Source organism: Rhipicephalus sanguineus, chromosome 3 (assembly GCF_013339695.2).
Source record: "Rhipicephalus sanguineus isolate Rsan-2018 chromosome 3, BIME_Rsan_1.4, whole genome shotgun sequence".
In the NCBI taxonomy this organism is placed as follows: Eukaryota; Metazoa; Arthropoda; class Arachnida; order Ixodida; family Ixodidae; genus Rhipicephalus; species Rhipicephalus sanguineus.
The window spans coordinates 79,271,643-79,285,420 of record NC_051178.1 but is presented as its reverse complement, the minus strand read 5'-3'; the positions used below and the strand labels follow the sequence as shown (position 1 = coordinate 79,285,420).

Here is a 13,778-nt window from a genome sequence, read left to right as displayed (position 1 = left end):
CAAACAGACGTAGAAAACGGCTGCAGTAGATCCATACCAATTTGATGAAACGGTCAGCGAGGTGGCTTGATCAGATGAAGAAAGCCTGCTGGTCTTGTCGGCGGTGTCTTGCGTCGCTGGCAGTCTCGGCATGTCCTTTCGTAGCGAGCGATGTCGGTTTCAAGGCGCGGCGAGTAGTACTCTTCCTGTATTTTTGCGAGGGTGCGGGAAACACTGTGTTGTGCAGCCGTCGAGTAATCGTGCAGGGCCTGGAGGACTTCTGGTCTGAATGCTGAAGGCACCAGGAGAAGGCAGTTCGTTCGAAGTGCCGAGAAGATCTTCTTTAGGAGAATGCCGTTTCGCACGAAAAAAACGCCAGTCCTCGCTTGAATACCTCAGGGCGCGATACAGGCAGTCAGCGTCGAAGTGTTTTCTTCCGGAGTTGTAAACGACGGTAATGACCAATCCTTGAAGTCATAGGACCCATAGTGCTACGCGACCTGAAGGGCCCTTCAAGTTAGCTAGCCAACAGAAGGCGCGGTGGTTGTTCTCAACTGTTAAGCGCTGGCCGTAGAGCTAGGGGCGAAACTTCGATGTAGCGCAGATGATGTCCAGGCACTGCGTTTGTGTTGCGCAACAGTTGCTTTCTGCCTTTGATAGGGACCGGCTAGAATCTTCTGCACAAGGAGCAAAGGCCCTGAATGCGAACAGGCTGTCTGGTGTAATAAAGGCAGTCTTTTCTCGGTCTTTCTCATCGACTTCTATTTGCAAGTTGCGGGTCTTGAGGCCCATCGATAAAAAGTACTTCGTGTTGTGGAGTCGATCATCTATGTAGGGCGTCCTCTATTCGTCCGAGAAGGTAGACGTCCTTCTTTGTGACGTTGTTCAGGCGACGATAGTCCACGGAGAAACGCAGGGTTCGATCCTTCCTCCTCACTAACAGGACATGTGACGCGCACGGACTATTGGACGGCTGGATGATGTCGTCGCATTGCATTTTGTTGACCTGTTTCTTAATGGCCTCGCGTACTCGCATCTAAAGTCGGTACGGGATCTGATGATTGGTCGGGCAATTTTTTCTGTTAAGATGCGATGTTTCGCGACTGGGATTTGTCGAATTCTTGACGACGACGAGAAGCTGTCCTTAAATTGCAGAAGCAGGGCTTTAAACAAGTCTTACTTTGGCTTCGGGATGCTCGGGTTCATGTCGAAATCTGGTTGGGGACAGCGATCCGTTGAAGCAGGTTCGGTAGCATCAAAGAGGGCTAAAGCATTTCTGGCGTCCACGCTTTCGTCGATGTAGGAGACAGCTGTAACAATTTTCAGGTGCCTATATTCGGGGCCGAAGTCTGCGACGCATATATGACGGTCCAGAAGCAGGTGCTGACCACCCTCGATGACGCCTCGATGTTCTGCGGGTTCTTCAGTCCCGAAGGAAATAACGCTGGAGAGAGGCGGAATGGTGACGTGTTCTTCCATCACATTCAATGCGGCGTTTCCAGACGTCGTGTCCGGTGGCAACGCTTTTTTTGAGGTTAGTGTTATTGACTCAGACAGATCGATGACGGCGATATGGTGACTCAGGAAGTCCATCCCAAGTATCATATACCTGGAGCAATGTAGTAAGGTTGCAAAGCTCGCAGGAAAGGTCCGGTTACTGATGAAGACACTTGCAGTGCAGACTACAGTCGGCGTTATTATATGGTTTCCAGCGATTGGGATTTCAGGGCCTTGCCAAGAAGACCTAACTTTCTTCAACTTTGTGGTGAGCGGTCCACTGATGAAGGAATAGTCGGCTCCAGTGTCGACAATAGCGGTGGCGTTATGGCCGTCGAATAGTACGTCGACGTCGCTAGTTCGTCGTCTTGCGTTGAGGTTTAATCGCGGCGTCGGGTCACAGCTTATCCCGCTGCTTTTACGTCGCGTTGGCAGGTGTTCTGCAGGCCCCGAGGTTTCGTCGTCAGGGCTCAGTCTCGTTTGCGTCGTGTTCTTAAAAGTTCGTCTCGGCGTTGTCACCGCCGGCGTAGGCACATCTTGTAGTTCGTCGTACAGCAACCGCACCTCCATCGCACCTCCACTGGCCCCGGTTAGGGCCGCTGTACTGCTGTCCCCGATGGGAGGCCGGTAGCGGCCAGGCGCTGGAGAACGCGACGGGCTTCGAGGTGTCCATTAAGTGGTGGCCATGCAGTCGGCGATGTCGCACGGCCGCTCACCGCGCTGTATTTGTAAAAGGAGGGACTAGGTAAAATTGACCGCTTACATTGTGACTGTAAACTGCAGGCAAATAATTGATTAGGAGGAAATCACATTATCTGAGCTAAGGAATGTTACAGGTAAGACGCGTTAGATAATTCAGGTTTCTTTACCAAATGCACTGTGCTATTCTTGTGTACCAAAGTACACATTAACGCTCCTGCGGTAGAAATTACGCGTGCACTGACAGTCCGTTGATGAAAGGCCTGTCCGGGACGGACGCTTACACGCCCGTCACGAAAATGCAATGCACTCGAGTAATGTCAGCGAAGCAGATGCCTTCGAAAATGTTGCGCTTGCGGTTTTTAACAAGAACAAGAGAGGAAGCCTGCTTGCACGTCAGAGGAAAATAACAGGAGTGAGTGCATTACTAGCTCAGTTATTTCTTTTTAGGTGCGTCTTTTTAGGCAACGCTGCTCGCGAAGACAACGCTGCTTGAAAAACGTGTTTATTTGACAGTTATATTCACATTGCATTGCAGGATGAACCCCTTGTTGTCGCTCAGCGGCGAGGTGAAGTGCAATGTGCTGGAGAATTATTGAGTGGGCTCGTCTTCGTTCCTCCCCAAGACCCTCCTCGCTAGAGCGCTCCCCTCAATTTCGGTGGGGCCCAAAATCATGGCCGCTGTGAGGAACAACAAGTTTTAATAGACGCTTTAGTTTGAACTCTGCTCACGTGGTCCGTTACAGCGAGCTCACAAAAGAAACGTAATCCCGCCAAAGGCGTCTCGTAGCAACATATTTTAGAGGGCTTATTTCAGAGCTGCTCCGTTTTGTGCTGCAGCCTCTTTTCGTTCTCGTGGCTCAATGCCTGAAGATTGTGCTTAGAATATTGAACTAGACCACGCTTGACAATTTCGCCTATGGCTACAGAATCGTAATTATTGGCGAATGCGGTTCAATAATATATATGGATTAGGCGGATGGTGTTGCATCACAAGACTTTCATTTAAGATCGGCGTAGTTCTTAGCTACCCAATGAGGCTAACATTGGCGATCAATAAGATACGCAGAATAACTTACCTATCATGGCAGCGAGGGTCACAGCAAGTCTTTTTCCTAGGAGGGCTTTCATGATGTATTCTCCTGCAGCAGCCATATGGCGCACAGTAATATCATTATTGAACAGTTAAAAAAACAGAAAAAAACGCCAGGCCTGCGCGGAAAGCGCACCACAGTCACAGCGAAAGCTGGAAGAGAGGCATTTCTAGAGCCCGTTATAAACTCTCTTCTGGCTACTAATACAAGTACATTAGCACCGTACCCACTACGCCACAAATAATATTTTTTGGGAAGTTGGGAAGCACCCACCGCGACATTATTCGTTATTCTGCGGAGAAGCGAAGTACCATCTGTAAGTCATTATGTGCACTTTGTTATTGCGGTGGTTGATGACGATGAAAAATTATGGCGGAGCCCTTTGTAATGGGTTGGAAGCTTTAAACGACGCACTAGTTACGTAATTCATATTGCGTGACGCCCGGTCGTTATTTAACTGTCCCACCACGCTTTACAACATACGTTAACCGGAGAAACAGAGATCGAGAGAGAGAAGGAATTAACTTTATTGAGAGCCTGAGGAAATGGATCATGGGAGCCTTATGGGCTTCTTTGGCAACCACTAGAAGTGCAGTTACCAGGAACCCACTACGCTACAAATCAAAATTTTTGTGAAGTAGGGGTAGCAGCCCATATGCAATGTTTCGTGATTCTGCGGAGAACCGTGGTACTCGCTAAACACTTGACGCTGCGGCTGATGACGATGAAGAATTATTGTAGAGGCTTTGGAATGGGTTGGAAGCATTCAACAACAGAATCGTTGCGCACTTTGCATTGTGTGACTCCCGGTTACAGAATTCGCGTTTCTGTGACGCCTGGTTCTTATTTTACTCTTCTACCACACTACATTACATATGTTAATGTGGTTCCTTCTCGAGATAAAACCTAATAATAATAATAATAATATCTGGGGTTTTACGTCCCAAAACCACGATATGATTATGAGAGACGCCGTAGTGGAGGGCTCCGGAAATTTCGACCATCTGGTGTTCTTTAACGTGCACCTAAATCTAAGTACACGGGCCTCTACCATTTCGCCTCCATCGAAATGCGACCGCCGCGGCCGGGATCGAACCCGCGACCTTCGGGTCAGCAGCCGAGCACCGTAACCGCTATATCACCGCGGCGGACTCCCGAGATAAAACCTGTATAGGGTCTTCTTGCAATGCAGTTTCAAGCACCGATATGGCCCTGGGGTAGAACACTGGGCTCCCATGCAGAGGGCCCAGGTTCGAACTTCGTTCCATCCTGGAAATCTTTACTTATTTCCTTTTTTTTCTTATTTCGTGTGATAGTGGTTACGGACACCGGCGGCGGCGGCGGACAACTACGGCGCCAAAAACGGCCGTTGAGATGATCTCATAACAGCTTTCGCTGTAAAAAAAGGCAGTATTCTAAAAATTTGACACACGAACGGTGACACGCATAGTTGTGTGTAGTCATTGCAGATATACTGTATGGCTTTGTTAACTACAGTTCAGCAAGAGAATATTTGGTAAAAATTACAGAAATTGCAATACTCAACAGCAAGCACCAATACTGAAATTCCCTCATAAATAACGTCAATTTTCATTTTTAAGATTCATTTGGGCCACTCTACACTATACGCAAGTACGGAAGGGCTTTATAACTATGCTTTAACAGGAACTTTAAAAATAAATGCCTTTTAGTGAGAGCGAGTACAATTCTGCATTTGTGTGCAATCACCATTGAAATAATCGCCATTCATGAGGTGAGCTTTCGGAGAAGTATTATAGATATCTGAAAAACACAAAACATGATTGCATCGAAATAAGGCTATTCTGAAAAGCCACAGTTTAAAATTTTAAGAACTGTAAACAGCATTGTGAAAGCGAAATTAACTAACCATTACATTTCAGTGTTCTTTCTTTTTGGTCGTGACCTCTTCTATAGCTCTGACGCGTTCTCAACCAAGCCTATATATTACCGCACAAAGTAAGCGCACTCAGCGAATACCCCCATTGTAAATGTAGGCTTACCGTTTGGAAATCTGGCGTAGAAGTCCGTATAATCCTGGGCAATCTGCTATGATGGAAAATCACTTCACAAGCGCATTTTATACAAGGAGAACCCGTGTAGTTCACCCGTTATGATCGTTAGTGAACGAACCAAAACGCAATTAATCAATGCAAATTAAATGTCACTCTTGAATAATGCGAAATGTGAAATGGCGTACATCCAATGTCCGGGTTAATGAGCGCGACATTGAAGCAGCAATGACATTCAGAAGGTTTTACTTGCGCGATACCACTCTAGATTATACCAAGAATAAACTAGAATGGGCCTAGTCCTATACATGACGCATCGGTAATAAATGTGTTCTATATTGATAAATCCGTAGCAAACATCATCTTGCGAAAATCTATGCAATATATTTTAAAATGAATCAGATGACATTACGTTGCTTATACCTGGAAGCATAGGAAACGAACTCTACCAAAATTAATAGCCCTGCATTTTTCTGGTCTGTCTAGCAGATAGATAAACTGCTAATTATTTCTCCTAGTATTGACATAGCATAGTTAAATGGCATTTCGGACCTCTCAAAAGAGAATACTGCCACTGTAGTTGATCTCCGTTAATAGGATCTGCTTTTACGATCCGCGCATGCTGTTAAACCAACAGCTGTCGTCCTCAACGGTGACCCAACGCTCTTTTGTAGAGTATTCATACGTACATACATGCACTGCTGCTGTCGTAAACCTCTGTTCTAACATCCCTGCGTGAAATGTTCAGTAATAATCCTCATGATCATTCAGCTGAACCACGGTCACTGCTGGGCGAAGCACTCTGGCATATTTCTCCTATTAACCCTATCATGTAGAAACTGCCGCCACACTATGGATGGAAACTTGTTTTCGTCTACCAAGATTGCTTTCTGAAGTCCCTAAAGCCGCTTACACTCTCTGAGAATCTTGAACGTTTTGATATCACTGAAGAATTGACTAAATGGCTTGTATTGTTAGCACAGAATAATCCGTGCCTACGCAATCTTAAAGTTTACAATGGTCTGTGACAGCTGTGGTGTTCTGCACCCTTTACGACCCATTCTTTTGAATTTAAGACCGCGCCAAAGACCAAAGATTTGACATAATCCCGGCGTTCCAGCGGCAACAAAGTGCGTTCCAGCAGTTTTTCCCTGCTGGCAGGTGTCCCCTTCGAGCCCTTGAGCTGCCGCTGGTGTCGGACATGTCTCCTGACGGATCAAATTCCAGAAAGATAGGAAACTTAGAAGCATTGTATGCTTCTCCTACTTAGCGCAGAGAGATAAAAGGTTTTATAACTTAAAACGAGTTAAGAAGCTTTACGTCTTAACCTTTCGCGAGATCGGCCCCCACTATAGACAGGGACGCAGGCGCCTCCCGCCTTCACACGCAAAACTATGTAGGTCTCAAGCGATTACGCTTAGGGTGCTTCAGACGAGGTCATAGCCCTCGCGAGGTTTCCTAAGTTGTATGAGAAGATATATCGATCCACAGTGCCCGGATATTGGGGAGGCGTTTAGAGCTGTAGCACATATTATCTGGCAGTGTCTTGCGTTACGGGATACGTCACACACCAGCGAACAGGACTGGGAACAGGCCATCTCAAGTACCGCATTCAAGATCCAGTCAACGACCGTCCAGAGGGCCCGTGAAAGAGTGGAGAGGCATGGCCTCCCGATTCCGACATGGGAGCAGCCAGCGGCGAGCCGCGGGCCCAAGCGGATTCTCTCTCGGCAAACTAAACCACACCTTTCCGGTGGTGCCTCTGTAGCTGGAGCGACAAAGCGATACACATCAATTCTTCGGTATCGTCCATCACGTAGACCATCCGTGTTCTCGCACATATTTCTTAGAGCCGTAACTCGCACAAACTTAGACAAACGAGGAAAACTGAACGCCGATGCCACCGGATTTTCGGGCCTCCTGGTCTCGCTACGCAGCGAAGCTCTCATCAATGCCCATAGCTAAAGCTTTACCCGCAGTGCGCCCCTAGCCCCTCCGCACAGCAGCTGCGCGACATAGCAGGCACTTCGCAGAGCATTACACAGTAAACAGGTTTACACCCTTAAGGGGGATATGCCGTGTCTGTAAGTAACACCCTCGAAAAAGGGTGTTTTCAGGTATAAGCACAGAAGGTGCGCGCACGTGCGAAACCGTACACACAGTAAAGTGAATGTTAAAATACACCATGGACGGAGCGCTGGCCCTGCACAGCCTTACACTGACCAGCCGGTATATATAGGCACAGTATCTTAAGTCTCCGTTCAGTGCCTCTGGGGATATTCCTGTTCCGTATAAATGAACAATGAACAATAAGAGAACAGGCGTAAAACTATGGTATGGTTGTAGATAGTCATAAAAGAGACATATGTCTCAATCTAAACTCGCCAAAGATCCAACGACCTTTTAATCAGCGTGTCCCAGTTGTCTACTGACCAGCTGCTATGGGCCATTGGTAATTCAATAAGTAATAACACTCTTAACTCCTAAACGGTGTTTTAGTTAGAGGATCACCACTTAAAGGATACTTGGGAAAGGGAAACAACCTTTTTTTTTGCAAATTTTCGTTAGGGAAACGGATGTTTGGTTCGCTTGAAACCTACTAAAGGGTGTAAAGTGGTTTACAGTGTACGGAGATGTTTCGTGACCAGAAAAGCATTTAAGTCCTCAATATCTTCTTCCTTCATTCACTATATAGCTAGTGTATATTAGTAATAGTGAAAGAGTAAGCTTTCTATCAGGTCAGCGGCACACAACAGAAGGGAACGCACTATCAGTATATACTCGAAAAAAGTAGTAGTATTGCATCATAGTACATAACAACGAAGCTTTCTTTCATAACTTCGATTTATTCGACAATTACAAACCCTATGTTTATTTCGCTGCAGAGTGCAGCGGTTCGCTTCTCACGGGCCAGAAAAGCCACGCCGAGTTCCAAGTACTGACGCATTGTTCCACCGGATGTTCTTTATTTCTGCCTCCAAAAAGACCCACTTCTGTTTCGCAGGGGCACAAAATCAACGCCGCTGCAGTGAAGAGCGATAATAAAAAAACAGTACGCGCATTAATGTAAACTAATGGAGATTACAAAAAACAGGCTTCGTGCGCATCCCATTTTTCTTCTTTTCTTCTTAACTATCCTTTCCCCTGACGGTTCTCAGCGGTCTCGCATTCGCCAACCGCTCGCGCCATATCAGCGCGGCGGCGTATGGTTGCCGGCGCATCCCGGTCCACTGCTGCTAGCGGTTGCTGTCCGGGTGTTCGTTGTCATTGAGGACAAGGTTGAACCCTATAGAGTTACGAACAGTGAATGTTGCCCAGTGACATTAATAACGGTCTCAAAGTGTAACGGGAAGCGACACTTGAGGATAAAAATATATTTTCGCATTAATGCTAATGATAAACTGTGAAGAAGACGCGTCGCCGGTCAGCAGTATCGCCGACGCTCGCCTCGCGCTGCTGGTCGCTGGCATCTTTCTGGACGGTGCTCTGCCCCGACTCGCTGTGTTTGTTCAGAGCGTCACCACAGGAACGGACCGCCAATAAACCTCTTAAAGGCGTTGATTGACGGCGGGATCGACGGCGACGATGCGCAGCGACGACAGTAACGACAGAGCGCAGAGTCGCAGACTCTCACGAGCAAGAGCACGAGGGGCGTGCTCTCCGAGAAGAGGCGAAGAGGGCGACCCACTGGAAGGTGACCAAGAGGACTGCTCATTACAGCGTTGTAATGTTTCTGTACAATTACCCCGGGTACGCAAAGGGAGCCGCCCGGCGACCTAACAGCTGGTCACTATGAGCGGGTTATGCTAGGGCTTGAGGCGCTCCACGTTCACAATGTCGCGCCCTCGACGGCGCATGTCCGAAGATGGTTCAATGGGTTCAATCAGGTAGTTGACCGGGGACGTGCGTTCGACGACACGGTAGGGGCCTTCGTATTTGGGCAGTAGTTTGGAAGAGAGGCAGTTGCAGCGGTCGGGACCGAGAGCCACACGAGCGCTCCAGGGAGGAACGTGGACTCAGAAGTGGTGGTGCCACCGCGAATGCTCTTCTGCCGCTCTTGTTCGTGCGTTGTAAAGGTCTTCGGAAGCTCGCGACATTCTTCAGCAAGCCTGGCTGTGTCCGAAATAGGCGCACAATCAGATCGATCCGGCCTGTAGGGAAGGATGGTGTCGATTGTGTGCGACGGGTGCCTGCCATACAATAAGAAAAATGGCGAGAAACCAGTAGTGCTCTGAGAGGCGGTATTGTACGTGTACGTGACGAAGGGCAGATTTGCATCCCAATTTGTGTGGTCGGCTGCGACGTACATTGAGAGCATGTCGCCGAGCGTGCGGTTAAAGAGTTCGGTGAGGCCATTCGTCTGCGGGTGGTAAGCAGTAGTTTTGTGGTGAACGACGTTGCACTCTTTGAGGCTGGCTTCGACGACTTCCGACAAGAAGACACGGCCTCGATCACTGAGCAGCTCCTGGGGCGGACCGTGACGCAGCATGAATCGGTGGAGCAGGAAGGAGGCCACATCGCGCGCTGTAGCCGCTGGGAGGGCGCCGGTTTCGGCGTATCGCGTTAGGTGGTCAACAGCGACGATGGCCCAGCGGTTACCAGCCGAAGTCAGAGGAAGTGGTCCATACAAATCGATGCCCACGCGCCCAAACGGACGGTTAGGGCAAGATAATGGTTGTAGACCTGCTGGCGACACGTGCGTTGCAGGTTTTCGGCGTTGGCAATCGAGGCAGGAGCGAACGAACGTCTGCACGTAGCGGTACATCCCTCGCCAGAAGTATCGTTCTCGAATGCGGTGGTAAGTTTTGGATACCCCAGAGTGCGCGCATTGCGGGTCAGAGTGGAAGGCATCGCATATTTCAGAACGCACACTGCGGGGTATCACTACTAGCCACTGGCGGCCTTCGGCGTTATAATTGCGTCGGTGCAGTAGGTCGTCACGAATGGCCAAGTGGTGGGCTTGACGACGCAACGCGCGAGTGGATGGTGTTGCCGACGGATCCGTCAGCAAGTCGATCAGGGAGGTGATCCATTTATCCTTGCGCTGTTCGGTAGCGATGGTGTGAACGTCGATTGAAGCAACAGCTATGCGAGATACTGAGGAGGGGGTATTGTCGTCAGGCAAGGGAGAGCGCGAGAGGGCGTCGGCGTCAGCATGCTGGCGTCTGTTGCGGTACAGCACGCGGATGTCGTAGTCTTGCAGTCGAAGTGCCCAGCGGGCGAGACGGCCTGAGGGAGCCTTCAATGACGACAGCCAGCATAGCACATGATGGTCGGTGACGACATCAAATGGGCGACCATACAAATAAGGTCGAAACTTTGTAAGGGCCCAGATGATCGCCAGGCACTCTTTTTCCGTGACTGTGTAATTGGTCTCGGCTCTAGTAAGCGTACGGCTTGCGTATGCCACGACATATTCGGGGAACCCTGGCTTGCGCTGCGCAAGAACAGCGCCGAGGCCTACACCGCTGGCGTCCGTGTGTACCTCCGTTGGGGCCGTAGGATCGTAGTGGCGTAGTATGGGAGGAGACGTCAACAAACGACGGAGCTTTGCGAACGCGTCGTCACACTCGGACGACCATGAATTTAGGGGTCCGTTACTTCCAAGGAGCTTCGTCAGCGGCGATATGATGGTGGCGAAGTTTCGGATGAAGCGTCGAAAGTACGAACACAGTCTAACGAAACTGCGCAGTTCTTTGACGGACGTAGGTTTGGGAAATTCGGCCACGGCCCGAAGCTTGGCCGGATCGGGAACGATTCCGTCCTTGGACACGACGTAGCCGAGGATTGTCAGCTGCCGTGCTGCAAATCGGCACTTCTTCAGATTCAGTTGGAGGCCTGCGTTGCGCAAACGCGTCAAAACATGCCGCAGACGTTGGAGATGCGTGGAGCGAAGTCCGGAGCGAAAACGACGACGTCGTCCAGGTAACACAAGCACGTGTGCCATTTCAAGTTGCGCAGAACGGTGTCCATCATGCGCTGGAAGGTCGCGGGCGCATTACACAGACCAAACGGCATGACATTAAACTCGTACAAGCCGTCAGGCGTGACAACCCAGGCAGCACAGCACATTGGTCCAATATTGTTTATACGTTGGCAAACGATGGCCCAATGATGGCCCATACAAACCACTATAAAACCAATGTTGGCAAGCCAGCCTACAAGGATGCCAATAATGGTCCATCTTTGCCAGCCAACATACAATATTGGTCGTGCTATTCTTTGAGGTTGGCAACAACGGCCCATGGTTCCCGATGTAAATACGATATTGGCAGAACCAGGCCGTATGGATGGCAATATTGGGTCAGCTTATCCGTTGGTAAAACAATATTGGTTAAGTAATGGCAGTAGATCGGATATATTGTCCAGTCAATCTGACTGGTTAACCAATATTGGACGGCCAATGCTACGCGCCGGACAATATTGTCCAGACTTACACGTTGTCGCTCCAATGTCTTAAACACTGGCAAGCATATGCATGATTAATCGGCAAGAATGTTTTTTTCCCCTTTTACCATCACTGAGAGAAGGTTAGCCCGAATCGAGCCACCACCTGCATGCACGCTATTATGAAAATCACTTTGTCCGGCATCCAGCGCACCTCAAAGAAGATTTCTGGTTACTTATCACCATAGGCGTGCGCAGGGTTCCCCATTAGGGGGGGGCAAAGGTTCGTCGCAGCGCCCCCCACCCTACTAAGAGGTTCGTCCGAATTAACCGGGTTGCGGACAGGTATGGCCGAATTAACGAGAGTGTGATGCCGTTAAACAATGAACATGCTTGCAGGGACCAGAGAACGCGTCCTAGTTATCCGACTTTCCGAATTAATAAGTGTGGAATTAACGAGCTTTTACTGTATAAAGATGGCAAAAACAGTCCATCGTTGTCAGCCAACAAACAAAACTGCAAATTCCAGTCTATAAGAAAGGGAACAATGGCGCACACAGGGTCTTGATTTTTAGGTTGGCATTTAGTGTGGCACAAAATATATGCTAAATAGTTGGACAAAATTCGCTTTACAGATGTTGAGCAATGTAAAATAAGTACCAAGTTCTCAACTGAGTTTTGCGCGCTGTTGGAAATACATCTATGAGAAAGGAAACACAAAACAAAATCTCACTTTGCAATGCTTGTTGAAAGTTAACGTTAATTGTGTGATACAGCCAGCGTATACATCGCAACTGTATAAAAACAACCAAAAAACGCTACTTTTACATTGATTGAAGCTGTACATAGCGTTGACGAGTTAATGGAGTAGAATAGAAGTCATCTGCTTCGCAATGGGCCTCTGCGCTGGTGCGCCTTCTGCGCACCGCACACGCACCGAAATTATTCTCACGGCTTTATTAGCGGCAAACAATCAAAACATTTCATGTGACTTCAACCACGCTGTGTATTTTCGTGTTTGCTACACGACTGGTTGGATTACAGGATTATAACTTCTTTGTGTGCGCGCTACAGCGACGTGCTGTCCAAGACTACGGTATCGCCCGCGGAATCTTTAAATGATCGACGAGTTATGTTTGCACTTTCAACGCTTCACACAACCAGACGTGTTCACTTTGAATAAATGTTCTCGGTGATCGGGAGGCCGGAGAAGCAGCGCGGCGCCATGTTTTGCTCCGGAATTTCACGCGTCCTCTCCTCGCGGCAGTGGGGCAGCGCGGTGGTCGCTGGTCATAAAACACTTGTCACTTGACGGCTGCTCCGCCCACGACGGTTCGCTTTCAATGCCTTTGAAAACGAAGGGGGGGGGGTTGAGGGAGATGGCGGGAGACGACGGCAGCTCGGAAGACGCGTACGCGTTTCGGCCCCTTCTGGCCGGCGGCTATTCTTCGAATCGTCAGTCAGTGGCGGTTACTTTCCCTCGTTCGGGCTCCCAGCATCGGCGGGCGCGCGCCCCTCAGTATTCAGTCGAGAGTCATCGGAAAAAAACGGAGTCGGATACCGAGACAGGATGCCACGATTCTACGGATGCCGAGATTCGACGGCGATGCCACAGTGAGAAGGCAGCTGCCCTGTTCTTCATCGGACCTGACTGTTTTGACTTTTGAAGAGCGATCCGCAGATGAGCGCCGATGTGTTCTGACAACTCGCAAACTTTCTGCCGGATTTTTGTGTTCGTATCGCGTTCAGTAAGTCGTTTTTCTCCTTCGTCGCATGTTACTTTCCGTGTTGTTCGTAAGTGAAATGTGTGCTGCGTTTATTATTGTCTACATTACCGCGTAAGTTTTTTAAAATTTGCTAGTTTGTGAATACCGATGTGGGGGGCTTTATTGTGCGCTTCGAAGTAGGTTGGTTAAGTTCTCGCCCTAAGCGATGTTGTCAGCATTTGCGTGTGCTATTTTGTTCTTTTCTCGCGTTGTAGTGCGTCAGCTTAACACCCTTTTTTCATTTGCCCTTCGCCGCTGAATTCGCGCAAAGAAATGATGGATTTGTAACACACAAATTTTTATTAGTTGTGAAGTTGTCGCAGACT

General features: G+C 48.8%; 1 long non-coding RNA gene across 1 annotated transcript; it reads right to left on the bottom strand.

The window, feature by feature from the left end:
* Positions 1–2,643: 2,643 nt before the first annotated feature.
* On the bottom strand, positions 2,644–5,340 carry LOC119384990 (uncharacterized). The gene is made up of 3 exons (XR_005182028.1): positions 5,291–5,340; positions 3,255–3,317; positions 2,644–2,856 (listed from the first exon to the last, which is right to left on the bottom strand). It is a non-coding gene; the product is annotated as an uncharacterized LOC119384990 (long non-coding RNA).
* Positions 5,341–13,778: the final 8,438 nt, after the last annotated feature.